The sequence below is a fragment of the Oncorhynchus keta genome, chromosome 18, assembly GCF_023373465.1.
Source record: "Oncorhynchus keta strain PuntledgeMale-10-30-2019 chromosome 18, Oket_V2, whole genome shotgun sequence".
In the NCBI taxonomy this organism is placed as follows: domain Eukaryota; kingdom Metazoa; phylum Chordata; class Actinopteri; order Salmoniformes; family Salmonidae; genus Oncorhynchus; species Oncorhynchus keta.
The window spans coordinates 38,701,936-38,718,269 of NC_068438.1; the positions used below are offsets into that span (position 1 = coordinate 38,701,936).

General features: G+C 44.6%; 2 long non-coding RNA genes across 2 annotated transcripts in view; one reads left to right on the plus strand and one right to left on the minus strand.

Moving 5' to 3' along the window:
• LOC127908767 (uncharacterized) overlaps window positions 1-1,013 on the minus strand; it is a 53,299-nt gene extending 52,286 nt beyond the window's left edge. Inside the window, exon 1 of the long non-coding RNA XR_008068372.1 lies at window positions 493-1,013. This is a non-coding gene — a long non-coding RNA (uncharacterized LOC127908767). The remainder of the gene's footprint in view (window positions 1-492) is intronic.
• Window positions 1,014-14,434: 13,421 nt separating this feature from the next.
• On the plus strand, window positions 14,435-16,334 carry LOC127908769 (uncharacterized). The gene is made up of 4 exons (XR_008068374.1): window positions 14,435-14,667; window positions 15,573-15,622; window positions 16,073-16,172; window positions 16,299-16,334. It is a non-coding gene; the product is annotated as an uncharacterized LOC127908769 (long non-coding RNA).

Genomic DNA, 16,334 nt, shown 5'->3' on the forward strand with positions numbered 1-16,334 from the left:
GGAATCTCCATCCACTGTACACTACTTCCCTATTGCTTCTGTCAGGAATCTCCATCCACTGCACACTTCCCTATTGCTTCTGTCAGGAATCTCCATCCACTGTACACTTCCCTATTGCTTCTGTCAGGAATCTCCATCCACTGTACACTTCCCTATTGCTTCTGTCAGGCAGCTCCATCCACTGTACACCTTCCCTATTGCTTCTGTCAGGCAGCTCCATCATGGAGGACAGGAGCCTTATGTGAGTATGTGTCTCTGTCGCATGTGTGTGCGTGTGTGTGTGTTTTATGACCTGATGTACTTGTATAAAGCGCTGACTCGCTGCATCATGCCTGCAGATCAATGCTGCTGATAAGAGACGCTTTGAATGCTGTTGACCCGTTGCTGTGTTTACTGCGTGTGTCGTTAGGATGGATTGATCAGCACTAATGATGACACTTTTACTACACAGGCAGAATTATGGCGGACAGCAGGGATCACACACACACTCACCAAGGGCCTGCGAGGTGAAGGCAGCCATTGCACTCTGTAGTCTATCTGGCCTGATGGCCTGAACCAGCAGCACCTGCAGAGAGAAAGAGGAGGAGGAGAGGGGAGACAGATGAGTAGGAGGAGAGGAGAGACAGAAGAGTAGGGGGAGAGGAGAGACAGAAGAGGAGAAGGAGAGGAGAGACAGAAGAGGAGGAGGAGAGGAGAGACAGAAGAGGAGGAGGAGAGGAGACAGAAGAGGAGAAGGAGAGGAGAGACAGAAGGGGAGGAGGAGAGGAGAGACAGAAGAGGAGAAGGAGAGGAGAGACAGAAGAGGAGAAGGAGAGGAGAGACAGAAGAGGAGGAGGAGAGGAGAGACAGAAGAGGAGGAGGAGAGGAGAGACAGAAGAGGAGGAGGAGAGGAGACAGAAGAGGAGAAGGAGAGGAGAGACAGAAGAGGAGGAGGAGAGGAGAGACAGAAGAGGAGAAGGAGAGGAGAGACAGAAGAGGAGGAGGAGAGGAGAGACAGAAGAGGAGGAGGAGAGGAGAGACAGAAGAGGAGGAGGAGAGGAGAGACAGAAGAGGAGAAGGAGAGGAGAGACAGAAGAGGAGGAGGATGAGGGAGACAGAGAGAGGAGGAGGAGAGGAGAGACAGAAGAGGAGAAGGAGAGGAGAGACAGAAGAGGAGAAGGAGAGGAGAGACAGAAGAGGAGAAGGAGAGGAGAGACAGAAGAGGAGGAGGAGAGGAGAGACAGAAGAGGAGAAGGAGAGGAGAGACAGAAGAGGAGGAGGAGAGGAGAGACAGAAGAGGAGGAGGAGAGGAGAGACAGAAGAGGAGAAGGAGAGGAGAGACAGAAGAGGAGGAGGAGAGGAGAGACAGAAGAGGAGAAGGAGAGGAGAGACAGAAGAGGAGGAGGAGAGGAGAGACAGAAGAGGAGAAGGAGAGGAGAGACAGAAGAGGAGGAGGAGAGGAGAGACAGAAGAGGAGGAGGAGAGGAGAGACAGAAGAGGAGGAGGAGAGGAGAGACAGAAGAGGAGGAGGAGAGGAGACACAGATGATGAGGAGGAGAGGAGACAGAAGAGGAGAAGGAGAGGAGAGACATAAGAGGAGGAGGAGAGGAGAGACAGAAGAGGAGGAGAGGAGAGACAGATGATGAGGAGGATGAGGAGACACAGATGATGAGGAGGAGAGGAGACAGAAGAGGAGAAGGAGGAGAGACAGAAGAGGAGGAGGAGAGGAGAGACAGAAGAGGAGGAGGAGAGGAGACAGAAGAGGAGGATGAGGAGAGACAGAAGAGGAGGAGGAGAGGAGAGACAGAAGAGGAGAAGGAGAGGAGGAGAGGAGAGACAGAAGAGGAGAAGGAGAGGAGAGACAGAAGAGGAGGAGGAGAGGAGACAGAAGAGGAGGAGAGGAGAGGAGAGACAGAAGAGGAGAAGGAGAGGAGAGACAGAAGAGTAGGAGGAGAGGAGAGACAGATGATGGGGAGGAGAGGAGACAGAAGAGGAGAAGGAGAGGAGAGACATAAGACATAAGACATAAGACATAAGAGGAGGAGGAGAGGAGAGACAGAAGAGGAGGAGGAGAGGAGACAGAAGAGGAGAAGGAGAGGAGAGACAGAAGAGGAGGAGGAGAGGAGAGACAGAAGAGGAGGAGAGGAAAGACAGAAGAGGAGAAGGAGAGGAGAGACAGAAGAGGAGAAGGAGAGGAGAGACAGAAGAGGAGGAGAGGAGAGACAGAAGAGGAGAAGGAGAGGAGAGACAGAAGAGGCGGGAGGATGATAGGGGAGACAGAAGAGGAGAAGGAGAGGAGAGACAGAAGAGGAGGATGAGGAGAGACAGATGATGAGGAGGAGAGAGAGACAGAAGAGGAGAAGGAGAGGAGAGACAGAAGAGGAGAGGGGAGAGGGGAGAAGGATAAGGAGGAGGATAAGGAGGAGAGGGGAGACAGAAGAGGAGAGGGGAGACAGATAAGGAGGAAAGGGGAGACAGATAAGGATGAGAGGGGAGACAGATAAGGAGGAGAGGGGAGAAAGATAAGGAGGAGAGGGGAGACAGATAAGGAGGAGAGGGGAGACAGATAAGGCGGAGAGGGGAGACAGATAAGGAGGAGAGGGGAGACAGAAGAGGAAAGGGGAGACAGATAAGGAGGAGAGGGGAGACAGAAGAGGAGAGGAGGAAAGGGGAGGCAGAAGAGGAGGAGAGGAGGAGAGGAGAGACAGAAGATGAGGGGAGGAGGTGAGACAGAGGAGGAGAAGGAGAGGAGAGACAGAAGAGGAGGAGAAGTGGATGAGAGGGGAGACAGAAGAGGAGAGGGGAGACAGATAAGGAGGAGAAGAGAGACAGATAAGGAGGAGAGGGGAGACAGAAGAGGAGAGGGGAGACAGAAGAGGAGAGGAGGAAAGGGGAGGCAGAAGAGGAGGAGAGGAGGAGAGGAGAGACAGAAGATGAGGGGATGAGGATGAGAGGAGAGATAGAAGAGGCGGGGAGGAGGATGAGAGGAGAGATAGAAGAGGCGGGGAGGAGGATAAGAGGGGAGACAGAAGAGGCGGGGAGGAGGATAAGAGGGGAGAGAGAAGAGGAAGAAGAGAGGAGGAGAGGGAGACAGAAGAGGAGGAAAGGGGAGACAAGAGGAGGAGAGTAGAAAATTGCTCAATCTGGGAGCACTGTAAAGAGAGCCTATCCTGTAAATGACAAATCATGATGGACAATTGATTATGTATCTTGGCGATGGAGGGCGAGACTTCCTGTTCATAGTTGGAGCTCCGTGAGGACAGCCAGAGGTCTGAGTCACTCAGACACAGAGACAGGCACAGGCCTGGGAACGTAGTCTACATCAGAAGAGTGGAGAAAAGAGGGATGGAATGAAAGGATGAAGCTAAAAAGCTAAAGATCCGAGAATGCAACATTAACAGACTCCCTCCTCCTTTTACAGTGTGTATGTATGTAAACAAACCTTCAACATGGTATATACTGTATGAACATTGAAAATGATTTATATGAATCTTGAACATGGTATATACAATATGAACCTTGAACATGGTATAATATATGAACCTTGAACATGGTATAAGGAATCTGCTCCCACAAAGATGTCTGGATACCCTGTAACCGGAGAGGAAAAGTAGGTCAGTTCAACCGTGATAGTAGGGTTGCAAAGGGTCGGACAGTTGGAAAGTTAAGCCCTGGAATTTTGTGAATTTTGCTTAAATTCATCAATAACGTAAGCTTATAACAGTGAAGATGGGATACACATCAGGCAATTCTAGGTCTTGTGGCATATTTTGATTAAACTATCCCCAATTCAATGGAATTGCAACCCTCTGCATGCACAGTGCATTCTTCCATCACATGCACAGTGCATTCTTCCATCACATGCACAGTGCATTCTTCCATCACATGCACAGTGCATTCTTCCATCACATGCACAGTGCATTCTTCCATCACATGCACAGTGCATTCTTCCATCACACGCACAGTGCATTCTTCCATCACATGCACAGTGCATTCTTCCATCACATGCACAGTGCATTCTTCCATCACACGCACAGTGCATTCTTCCATCACATGCACAGTGCATTCTTCCATCACATGCACAGTGCATTCTTCCATCACACGCACAGTGCATTCTTCCATCACACGCACAGAGCATTCTTCCATCACATGCACAGTGCATTCTTAAGATCTTGCACACGAATGAGATGCTGTTTAGCCCACACTACTACACTGTCTGAGCCAAGGACTACATGCTTTCTGGTACGTTTTGATTACAATACTGAGTGGGGTGAATATATTTTATGTGACACACATGACTTTTTTGTTAACTAGTAAACAGTAGCCTGCAGCAAAGTGTGTTTAAATCATTTCTAACTTATTAACAATGTCTGCTTTTTAGTGTGTGATGCCATGTGGGTTTTAGCTTGCTTGAGCCTGCTAAATGAGGAATGTTAAGTCACCTGTTTCAAAACATGTTTCAATTTAAAACATTTATCTTACAAAGGAGTTGTTTCATCGAACTGCTTAACTATTTATGTGTACATGGAATATATTTGTTTTTTTCTTCCTCATTTGTTTCTAATCTTTACAGGAAAATGCTACTATCTGATGTGTGGAGACATTTCACAGCAACTAAAGTGGAAGGAAAAGCTGTGTACATTCGCAAATACTGTGCCAAGTCATATGTGAAGACACACAGCAACACAGATCCAGAATCACCAGAATCACCTGGTCAAGTGCATAAAGTTCCCTCAGTGCTCACAACAAGCAACCTCTGACAAAAGTCCCTCTACTTCTATTCAAGGTCAAAATTACCTTATCGATAGCAACAGCTCATGGTCCTGCAGGAATCAGAAGGTTTTTTGACTCAATGGAGGAACGTAGTCAGAGGAATGCTGATGAATGTCTTGCTCGACCTGTGTATGTAACTGGTTCACCTCTGATGCTCACAGGCAATGTGTATTGGAAGAGATTTCTGAACCTTCTTCACCCAGAATACACCCCTCCAACTAGACATGATTTATCCACTCATTTGTTGGATGCAGAGTTCAACAGAGTTCAAGTGAAGGTCAAGCAAATCATAGAGAAAGCAGACTGTATTGCAATCATCTCTGATGGGTGGTCAAATGTTCGTGGGCAAGGAATAATTAACTACATCATCTCCACTCCTCAACCAGTATTCTACAAGAGCACAGACACAAGGGACAACAGACACACCGGTCTCTACATTGCAGATGAGCTGAAGGCAGTCATCAATGACCTTGGACCACAGAATGTATTTGCACTGGTGACAGATAATGCTGTGAACTTGATGGCTTCTTGGTCACATCACATCCATTGGCTGTGTGCTCATGCATTGAATCTGCTCCTCAAGGACATCATGGCACTGATAACAATGGATACACTCTACAAGAGAGCCAATGAAATGGTTAGGTATGTGAAGGGTCATCAAGTTATAACAGCAATCTACCTCACCAAGCAAAGTGAGAAGAATAAGGTCACCACATTGAAGCTGCCCAGCAACATCCATTGAGGTGGTGTTGTCATCATGTTTGACAGTCTCCTGGAGGGGAAGGAGTCTCTCCAAGAAATGGCTATATCACAGTCTGCCGATATGGACAGCCCCATCAAGAGGATCCTCCTGGATGATATATTTTGGGAGAGAGTGGTAAGCAGCCTGAAACTCCTGAAACCTATAGCAGTAGCCATTGAACTGATTGAGGGAGACAATGCCATCCTGTCTGATGTTCAGACTCTGCTAGCAGATATAAGAGAAGCAATCCGTACTGCCCTGCCCACTTCACTGTTGCTCCAAGCAGAGGAATCTGCAGATCTGAAATACATCAAAAATACTTCTGCCTGAAGCCACAGCGTTCATGTTGGACCCCATGTTTGCTGTCAAGAGCATCCTGTCTGGTGCAGAGATCAACAAGGCCTATGGTGTCAGAGGAAGTTTCCACCTCTGAACATTCCCCAAAATGTGCAACCCTACGTGAAAGAGAGATGAGGTGAATGAGACTGTCCCAAAAACACTCTCTCACACACCCGCACGCACACACACACACACACACACACACACACACACAGCTGTTGTACGTTACCATCTTTCTCACCATATCCCTACTATGAGGCCAGTGAAGGCGTTCCACTCCTGTAGTGGAAGCAGAGAGACAACAGCATTAAGATTAATAGGAGATGATGTCAGATAGACAGGACTTCATGACTGAAGAGGAAAAGCCTATGCCTGATAATGATCATGTTATGAATGGTTATAACAACTTAGATTCTCTTGCAAGAGGTCTGGGTGCATCGCTCTGGCAAAGTGCATGTTGAACATCAGCTGGTCAAACTACAGAGGAAGAACAGAGAGAAGAGTCAGAGATAGAGGGAGGGAGGTAAGGGGTACAGAGTGAATGACAATACCAGAGAGAAAGAGAGGGAGAGAGAGAGTGAAAGGGACAGAGGGAGAGGGAGACAGAGAGAGACTGACAGAGGCGGACAGACAGAGAGAAAGAGTGAGATGAGAGATCTGGGGTCACCAAACTGAGAATCTGCATACAAAATTCTGCAAACCACCTAAAAGGAAGTGATTCCCAAACATTCCATGAAAAAGCCCTCACCTACAAAGAAATAAACCTGGAGAAGAGTCCCCTCAGCCAGATGGTGCTGGGACTCTTCACAAACAAAAACAGACCCCACAAAGACCCAGGTTAGCAACACAATTAGACCCTACCAAGTCAATTAGACCCAACCAAGTCAATTAGACCCAACCAAGTCAATTAGACCCTACCAAGTCAATTAGACCCTACCAAGTCAATTAGACCCAACCAAGTCAATTAGACCCAACCAAGTCAATTAGACCCTACCAAGTCAATTAGACCCTACCAAGTCAATTAGACCCAACCAAGTCAATTAGACCCAACCAAGTCAATTAGACCCAACCAAGTCAATTAGACCCTACCAAGTCAATTAGACCCAACCAAGTCAATTAGACCCAACCAAGTCAATTAGACCCAACCAAGTCAATTAGACCCAACCAAGTCAATTAGACCCAACCAAGTCAATTAGACCCAACCAAGTCAATTAGACCCAACCAAGTCAATTAGACCCAACCAAGTCAATTAGACCCTACCAAGTCAATTAGACCCAACCAAGTCAATTAGACCCAACCAAGTCAATTAGACCCAACCAAGTCAATTAGACCCAACCAAGTCAATTAGACCCAACCAAGTCAATTAGACCCAACCAAGTCAATTAGACCCAACCAAGTCAATTAGACCCAACCAAATCAATTAGAACCAACCAAGTCAATTAGACCCAACCAAGTCAATTAGACCCTACCAAGTCCCAACCAAGTCAATTAGACCCAACCAAGTCAATTAGACCCCAACCAAGTCAATTAGACCCAACCAAGTCAATTAGACCCAACCAAGTCAATTAGACCCAACCAAGTCAATTAGACCCAACCAAGTCAATTAGACCCAACCAAGTCAATTAGACCCAACCAAGTCAATTAGACCCCAACCAAGTCAATTAGACCCAACCAAGTCAATTAGACCCAACCAAGTCAATTAGACCCAACCAAGTCAATTAGACCCAACCAAGTCAATTAGACCCAACCAAGTCAATTAGACCCACCAAGTCAATTAGACCCAACCAAGTCAATTAGACCCTACCAAGTCAATTAGACCCAACCAAGTCAATTAGACCCAACCAAGTCAATTAGACCCAACCAAGTCAATTAGACCCAACCAAGTCAATTAGACCCAACCAAGTCAATTAGTCAATTAGACCCAACCAAGTCAATTAGACCCAACCAAGTCAATTAGACCCAACCAAGTCAAAGACCCAACCAAGTCAATTAGACCCTACCAAGTCAATTAGACCCAACCAAGTCAATTAGACCCAACCAAGTCAATTAGACCCAACCAAGTCAATTAGACCCAACCAAGTCAATTAGACCCAACCAAGTCAATTAGACCCTACCAAGTCAATTAGACCCAACCAAGTCAATTAGACCCAACCAAGTCAATTAGACCCAACCAAGTCAATTAGACCCAACCAAGTCAATTAGACCCAACCAAGTCAATTAGACCCAACCAAGTCAATTACCAAGTCAATTAGACCCAACCAAGTCAATTAGACCACCAAGTCAATTAGACCAAGTCAACCAAGTCAATTAGACCCAACCAAGTCAATTAGACCCAACCAAGTCAATTAGACCCAACCAAGTCAATTAGACCCAACCAAGTCAATTAGACCCAACCAAGTCAATTAGACCCAACCAAGTCAATTAGACCCAACCAAGTCAATTAGACCCAACCAAGTCAATTAGACCCAACCAAGTCAATTAGACCCAACCAAGTCAATTAGACCCAACCAAGTCAATTAGACCCAACCAAGTCAATTAGACCCAACCAAGTCAATTAGACCCAACCAAGTCAATTAGACCCAACCAAGTCAATTAGACCCTACCAAGTCAATTAGACCCAACCAAGTCAATTAGACCCAACCAAGTCAATTAGACCCAACCAAGTCAATTAGACCCAACCAAGTCAATTAGACCCAACCAAGTCAATTAGACCCAACCAAGTCAATTAGACCCAACCAAGTCAATTAGACCCTACCAAGTCAATTAGACCCAACCAAGTCAATTAGACCCAACCAAGTCAATTAGACCCAACCAAGTCAATTAGACCCTACCAAGTCAATTAGACCCTACCAAGTCAATTAGACCCAACCAAGTCAATTAGACCCTACCAAGTCAATTAGACCCAACCAAGTCAATTAGACCCAACCAAGTCAATTAGACCCAACCAAGTCAATTAGACCCTACCAAGTCATGAGAAAACAAAAGGAAAAGTACTTCACACATTGGAAAGAATCATTAAAAACACTGAGCAAACTGGAATGTGATTTGGCCCGAACAGAGAGTACACATTGACAGAATACATGACCACTGTGACTGACCCAACATTAAGGAATATTGTGACTATGTACAGACTGAGTGAGCATAGCTTTAATATTGAGAGAGTCCTCCATCAGCCTCTCTCAATGTGCATGTAAATATTGGTGGCGCCAACAACAAAAAACAAACATTTGATGCATGCCAGCAAAGTCACTACACAACACTAAACAATACATTAATTGCACAATAACGGTGACAAACGGTGCCCATTAACTGTTATGGCCTACATAAAGCTGTCCCAACAGCAGTCTCAGCAGCAGTCCCAACACCATACCACTGCTACACCTGGCTGTCAGCAGAGCCTCGTCTGACAACGAAACCGTTAATTCAGACTCATTTAGTCTTTAAAAAAACAGCTGATATGGCTGACTTGCTTAAACACATGTAGTTTCTACTGATAATTGCGATGTACAAACTACGGCATAAGGGGATGACGAGCGGATAACAGGCAATACATAATTTTGATTACGACATTAATGAGCGAGCTAAGATGGGCGTAAGCCTGGAAAAGAGAACCTTAAACCCAGACTTGGAACACACCAACTCCACTGAATAGCAGGCTAGTGATTGTTTTGCAATGCAGTTAGTCACTGATTCCTTCCAAACCACTCATTATTGAATTTGTGATTTCCAACTTGTTGTGTAATGTTTATTACCAATGGTCAAAGAGCACTGATACATTTTATCTATAATTTCTCTTCATAATTTCTCTTCTTGTGACAAGGGTTGAAAAGGATTTGCCAGTAGAATGTTGACTAGATTCAGCTAGCTAGCTTGCTAGCTAAGATTTTGAAATAATGATGTTGACATTATCAGTCCAATCAAAGGTACAATAGATATAACATGATTTGACGTCATTTTATCTGTGGCCAATGACCTTGAGCCTTCTTGGATGAGCACTTCTAATGTAACTCTATGGCAGCACCCAAGGGGCTTGAATTTTCAAGCACTCGCTGTGGATTTTGCGGTGACGTAGTGTCCCCATGAGTGACAGAACATTGAGCCAATCACGACGCAACTAGAGAACATTGCCAACCCATACGCTTCGTATTTACTGCTGGCTGCCCCCCCCACACACACACACACAGCCACACCACATAAAGCACTGCGCTAGGCTGAAACACCTGCATTTTGGAGCTGCCTTACTCAAGAAAGCAAAATAAACCAAATTTGTATTTTGCTTTATTAACTCAGACTCAATATATTTTTTACATTGTTTGCAAACTGATATGTGATATGTATTAATGCCAAAATAACATGCAAAGCAGGCAACAAAAAGGGCTTAACAGCTGGGACTCAAAACAGGTGGGGCAGAGCACTGAATGGCAGGTCGACACTGCTCTCAGGAGTAGGCAGGCTATGTGCCCACTGCCAACAAAATGACGTGGAAACCGACCTGCACTTCCTAACCTTCTACAAAACGTATTACCATATTAGAGACACATATTTCCCTCTAATTACACAGACCCACAAAGAATTTGGAAACAAATCCAATCTTGATAAACTCCCATATCAATTCGGTGAAATACTGAAGTGTACCACCGCAGCAGCAAGATTTGTGATCTTGGAGAACAAACACCATTGTAAATTCAACCAGGGCCTAAAATTAAAACCTGCCAGCAGCCAAATGTGGGTAGATTTCAACAGCCATGTTGGTCAGGGCTCTCATTTGTGAAGAAAAAAATAGTAAAATATGATGACATGTATAGTCAAATAAATTATGCAGTAGCCATTTTCAAAATATTTCTGTCATTTTGTTTCATAGCTGGTAAATTAATCACACAAAGTAAAAAAAACTAAGAATCCTATATAGCCAATTCCAACACACACTGCAACACAGCCTTCCTGGGTGCTGTGTGAACACAAAGAGTGAAAGATGAATGTTTAGAAGCGCTGGGGACAAGCATAAAAACTGGTCAAATTTTCTTGAAACAAAAGTCTACTGAAGTGAGACTTTATCTTTGTGTTTCTTGGCTATTTACATCGTTCTGTACATAGTTTTATATCTGAATTTCAACTGCTTGGGAACAGAAGACAATGCTTACAACTCAATCGCACAGACACAAAGTCCCATTACCACAGTAACCTCCAACCCTTAAAGGGACAGGTCAGCATTTTTTTCTCATCTGTGAAATTTTGGTTGCAAGACTCAGGTCACAAAAAAATGTTATTAAACAATGAACCACATGTAAAGTTGGTATGAATGAGTCGGGAGACAGGCGCAGGAATGCGTAATAGTTTTTTTTTATTCAGCCAAAATTACGGAGTGCAGCGTAAAGGCACGCGGGCGAAGACCCAACAAACACGTAACAAAAACATAGGGTTGAAACCCAAACAAAGAGTGAGGAGTACATGAAATAAATTGCACAAGCGCACAAAGATTAACACACGGGACGAGACCCGTAATCATCTTAGGTTAGATTACTTGTTAGATATTACTGCATGGTCGGAACTAGAAGCACAAGCATTTCGCTACACTTGCATTAACATCTGCTAACCATGTGTATGTGACAAATAATATTTGATTTTGATTTGATTTGGACATTGGAACAATAATCGACACCACCATGGTGAACAAAAGGCACGTATATAGAAATACAATCAGTGGGAATAGGGGCCAGGGGTGCGCAATGAAAGTTCCAGAGGGATCCGTGACACATTACTTCTTACTAACAATAAATGTATTTTTTAGAAACATTACAAAGCTTGCTACTCCATTTTGTATGTTTTGTTGGTGTAATTTGACCTGGGATTTTTTTATTTTGTTTGGTAAGATATCTGAGTGGCTTGTAGTTTTTCAAATCTATCTGTTACAATGGCTGGTGGACCAAAACATGCATTTTCATTATTGTATTCATTATTCAGGGCATAAAATGACATTTTTGTTTTATTTATTTTCCCTTTCATACTTCAACTATTTGCAAATTGTTACTACACTGTACATAGCCATAATATAACATTTGAAATGTCTATATTATTTAAAAACTTTCATGAGCGTAATGCTTACTCTTAATTTCTGATGGTTGATTTCTCTTGTTTATGTCCCTTTTGTTTCTTGTCTATTTCACTTGCTTTGTCAATGTAAACATAAAGCCCTTTGAATTGAATTGAGAGAGAAAGAGAGCAAGAAAGACAGAGAGAGATTGGGGACCCTATTCCTTCAGCTAACAAGGGGGGTGGGTCGTTTATGACACACACAGACAAACATACACACAGACACACACACACACAGACACACAGACAAACACAGACACACACACACACACACACACACACACACACACACACACACACACACACACACACACACACAGACACACAGACAAACACACACTCACTCACACACACAGACACACACACAAACAAACACACACAGACAAACACACACACACACGCACACACACCTGCAATCTCTAATTAATCTACCCTGCCCATCTACCCATCTCTCACACACAGGCACTCGCTATTCCATTTCTCACAGTCTGCTTAGATACATTCATATGGCACACACAGAACACACACACAAGACACAAAACACACATACACCCACACACGTGTGTGTCACCGGCCTCTAGGCGTCACTGAACTGTCTCATTATGCACACCTGTTTCCAATTCCCCTGATTAGTAATGGTATGTATTGTCATTGTATGTGCCCTCTGTTCACCATCCTCCAGGTCGGTGTCGTCACGCTGCGCGTTGGGGGGGTACTGTCAAGGATTCCTGGTACTGCTGCTCTTTCCTTGCACCAGCTCCGGAATTACACACACCTGGTTCCCATTTCCCCTGATTAGTATGTTATACATGTGCCCTCTGTTCCCCATACATTCCCCGTGTATTGTTATTACGGGTCTCACCTCGTGTATTGTTATTACGGGTCTCAACTCGTGTATTGATATTACGAGTCTTGTCTCGTGTATTGTTATTACGAGTCTTGTCTCGTGTATTGTTATTACGAGTCTCAACTCGTGTATTGTTATTACGGATCTCGTCCCGTGTGTTGTTATTACGGGTCTCGTCCCGTGTGTTGTTATTACGGATCTCGTCCCGTGTGTTGTTATTACGGGTCTCGTCCCGTGTGTTGTTATTACGGGTCTCGTCCCGTGTGTTGTTATTACGGGTCTCGTCCCGTGTGTTGTTATTACGGGTCTCGTCTCGTGTGTTGTTATTACGGGTCCCGTCCCGTGTATTGTTATTACGGGTCTCGTCCCGTGTGTTGTTATTACGGGTCTCGTCCCGTGTATTGTTATTACGGGTCTCGTCCCGTGTGTTGTTATTACGGGTCTCGTCTCGTGTATTGTTGTTATTACGGGTCCCGTCCCGTGTATTGTTATTACGGGTCTCGTCCCGTGTGTTGTTATTACGGGTCTCGTCCCGTGTACGGGTTGTTATTACGGGTCTCACCCCGTGTGTTGTTATTACGGGTCTCGTCCCGTGTGTTGTTCGTCCGTGTACGGGTCTCGTCCCGTGTATTGTTATTACGGGTCTCGTCCCGTGTATTGTTATTACGGGTCTCGTGTATTGATATTACGGGTCTCGTCGTGTATTGTTATTACGGGTCCCGTGTATTGTGTATTACGGGTCTCGTCCGTGTGTTGTTATTACGGGTCTCGTCCCGTGTGTGTTTGTTATGTATTGATATTACGGGTCTCGTCCCGTGTGTTGTTATTACGGGTCTCGTCCCGTGTATTGTTATTACGGGTACGGGTCTCGTACGGGTCCGTGTGTTGTTATTGATCGTACGGGTCTCGTCCCGTGTGTTGTTATTACGGGTCTCACCCCGTGTGTTCACCCGTGTATTGTTATTACGGGTCTCGTCCCGTGTATTGTTATTACGGGTCTCGTCCCGTGTGTTGTTATTACGGGTCTCGTCCCGTGTATTGTTATTACGGGTCTCGTCCCGTGTGTTGTTATTACGGGTCTCGTCCGTGTGTTGTTACGGGTCTACCCCGGGTCTCGTCCCGTGTGTTGTTATTACGGGTCTCACCCCGTGTATTGTTATTAGGGGTCTCGTCCCGTGTATCGTTATTACGGGTCTCGTCCCGTGTGTTGTTATTACGGGTCTCGTCCCGTGTGTTGTTATTACGGGTCTCGTCCCGTGTGTTGTTATTACGGGTCTCGTCCCGTGTGTTGTTATTACGGATCTCGTCCTGTGTATTTATTAGAGGTTTAACCTCGCTCCTTTGTTTGGGTTACATCCCTGTGTTTTTGTACTCGTGTTATTACGGGTCTCGTCCTGTGTATTTATTAGAGGTTTAACCTCACTCATTTGTTTGGGTTACATCCCTGTGTTTTTGTACTCGTGTTATTACGGATCTCGTCCTGTGTATTTATTAGAGGTTTACCCTCGCTCCTTTGTTTGGGTTACATCCCTGTGTATTTATTAGAGGTTTACCCTGGCTTCTTTGTTTGGGTTACATCCCTGTGTATTTATTAGAGGTTTACCCTGGCTCCTTTGTTTGGGTTTCATCCCTGTGTATTTATTAGAGGTTTACCCTCGCTCCTTTGTTTGGGTTTCATCCCTGTGTATTTATTAGAGGTTTACCCTCGCTCCTTTGTTTGGGTTACATCCCTGTGTATTTATTAGAGGTTTACCCTCGCTCCTTTGTTTGGGTTACATCCCTGTGTATTTATTAGAGGTTTACCCTGGCTCCTTTGTTTGGGTTACATCCCTGTGTATTTATTAGAGGTTTACCCTGGCTCCTTTGTTTGGGTTACATCCCTGTGTATTTATTAGAGGTTTACCCTGGCTCCTTTGTTTGGGTTACATCCCTGTGTATTTATTAGAGGTTTACCCTCGCTCCTTTGTTTGGGTTACATCCCTGTGTATTTATTAGAGGTTTACCCTCGCTCCTTTGTTTGGGTTACATCCCTGTGTATTTATTGGAGGTTTACCCTCGCTCCTTTGTTTGGGTTTCATCCCTGTGTATTTATTAGAGGTTTACCCTCGCTCCTTTGTTTGGGTTACATCCCTGTGTATTTATTAGAGGTTTACCCTGGCTCCTTTGTTTGGGTTACATCCCTGTGTATTTATTAGAGGTTTACCCTCGCTCCTTTGTTTGGGTTACATCCCTGTGTATTTATTAGAGGTTTACCCTCGCTCCTTTGTTTGGGTTACATCCCTGTGTTTTTGTACTCGTGTTATTACGGATCTCGTCCTGTGTATTTATTAGAGGTTTACCCTCGCTCCTTTGTTTGGGTTACATCCCTGTGTATTTTTAGAGGTTTACCCTCGCTCCTGGCTCCTGTGTATTTATTTATTACGGAGGTCTCGTCCTCGCTCCTTTGTTTGGGTTACATCCCTGTGTATTTATTAGAGGTTTACCCATCGCTCCTTTGTTTGGGTTACATCCCTGTGTATTTATTAGAGGTTTACCCTCGCTCCTTTGTTTGGGTTACATCCCTGTGTATTTATTAGAGGTTTACCCTCGCTCCTTTGTTTGGGTTACATCCCTGTGTTTTTGTTTACTTAGGTTTCATCCCTGTGTATTCACGTTAGAGAACTTGCTCCTTTGTTTATCCTGTTATTAGGGATCTCGTCCTGTGTATTTATTAGAGGTTTACCCTCGCTCCTTTGTTTGGGTTACATCCCTGTGTTTTTGTACTCGTGTTATTACGGATCTCGTCCTGTGTATTTATTAGAGGTTTACCCTCGCTCCTTTGTTTGGGTTACATCCCTGTGTATTTATTAGAGGTTTACCCTGGCTTCTTTGTTTGGGTTACATCCCTGTGTATTTATTAGAGGTTTACCATGGCTCCTTTGTTTGGGTTACATCCCTGTGTATTTATTAGAGGTTTACCCTGGCTCCTTTGTTTGGGTTACATCCCTGTGTATTTATTAGAGGTTTACCCTCGCTCCATTGTTTGGGTTACATCCCTGTGTATTTATTAGAGGTTTACCCTCGCTCCTTTGTTTGGGTTTCATCCCTGTGTATTTATTAGAGGTTTACCCTGGCTCCTTTGTTTGGGTTACATCCCTGTGTATTTATTAGAGGTTTACCCTGGCTCCTTTGTTTGGGTTTCATCCCTGTGTATTTATTAGAGGTTTACCCTCGCTCCATTGTTTGGGTTACATCCCTGTGTATTTATTAGAGGTTTACCCTCGCTCCTTTGTTTGGGTTTCATCCCTGTGTATTTATTAGAGGTTTACCCTGGCTCCTTTGTTTGGGTTACATCCCTGTGTATTTATTAGAGGTTTACCCTGGCTCCTTTGTTTGGGTTACATCCCTGTGTATTTATTAGAGGTTTACCCTCCCTGTGTATTTATTAGAGGTTTACCCGCTCCTTTGTTTGGGTTACATCCCTGTGTATTTATTAGAGGTTTACCCTCGCTCCTTTGTTTGGGTGACATCCCTGTGTATTTATTAGAGGTTTACCCTGGCTCCTTTGTTTGGGTTACATCCCTG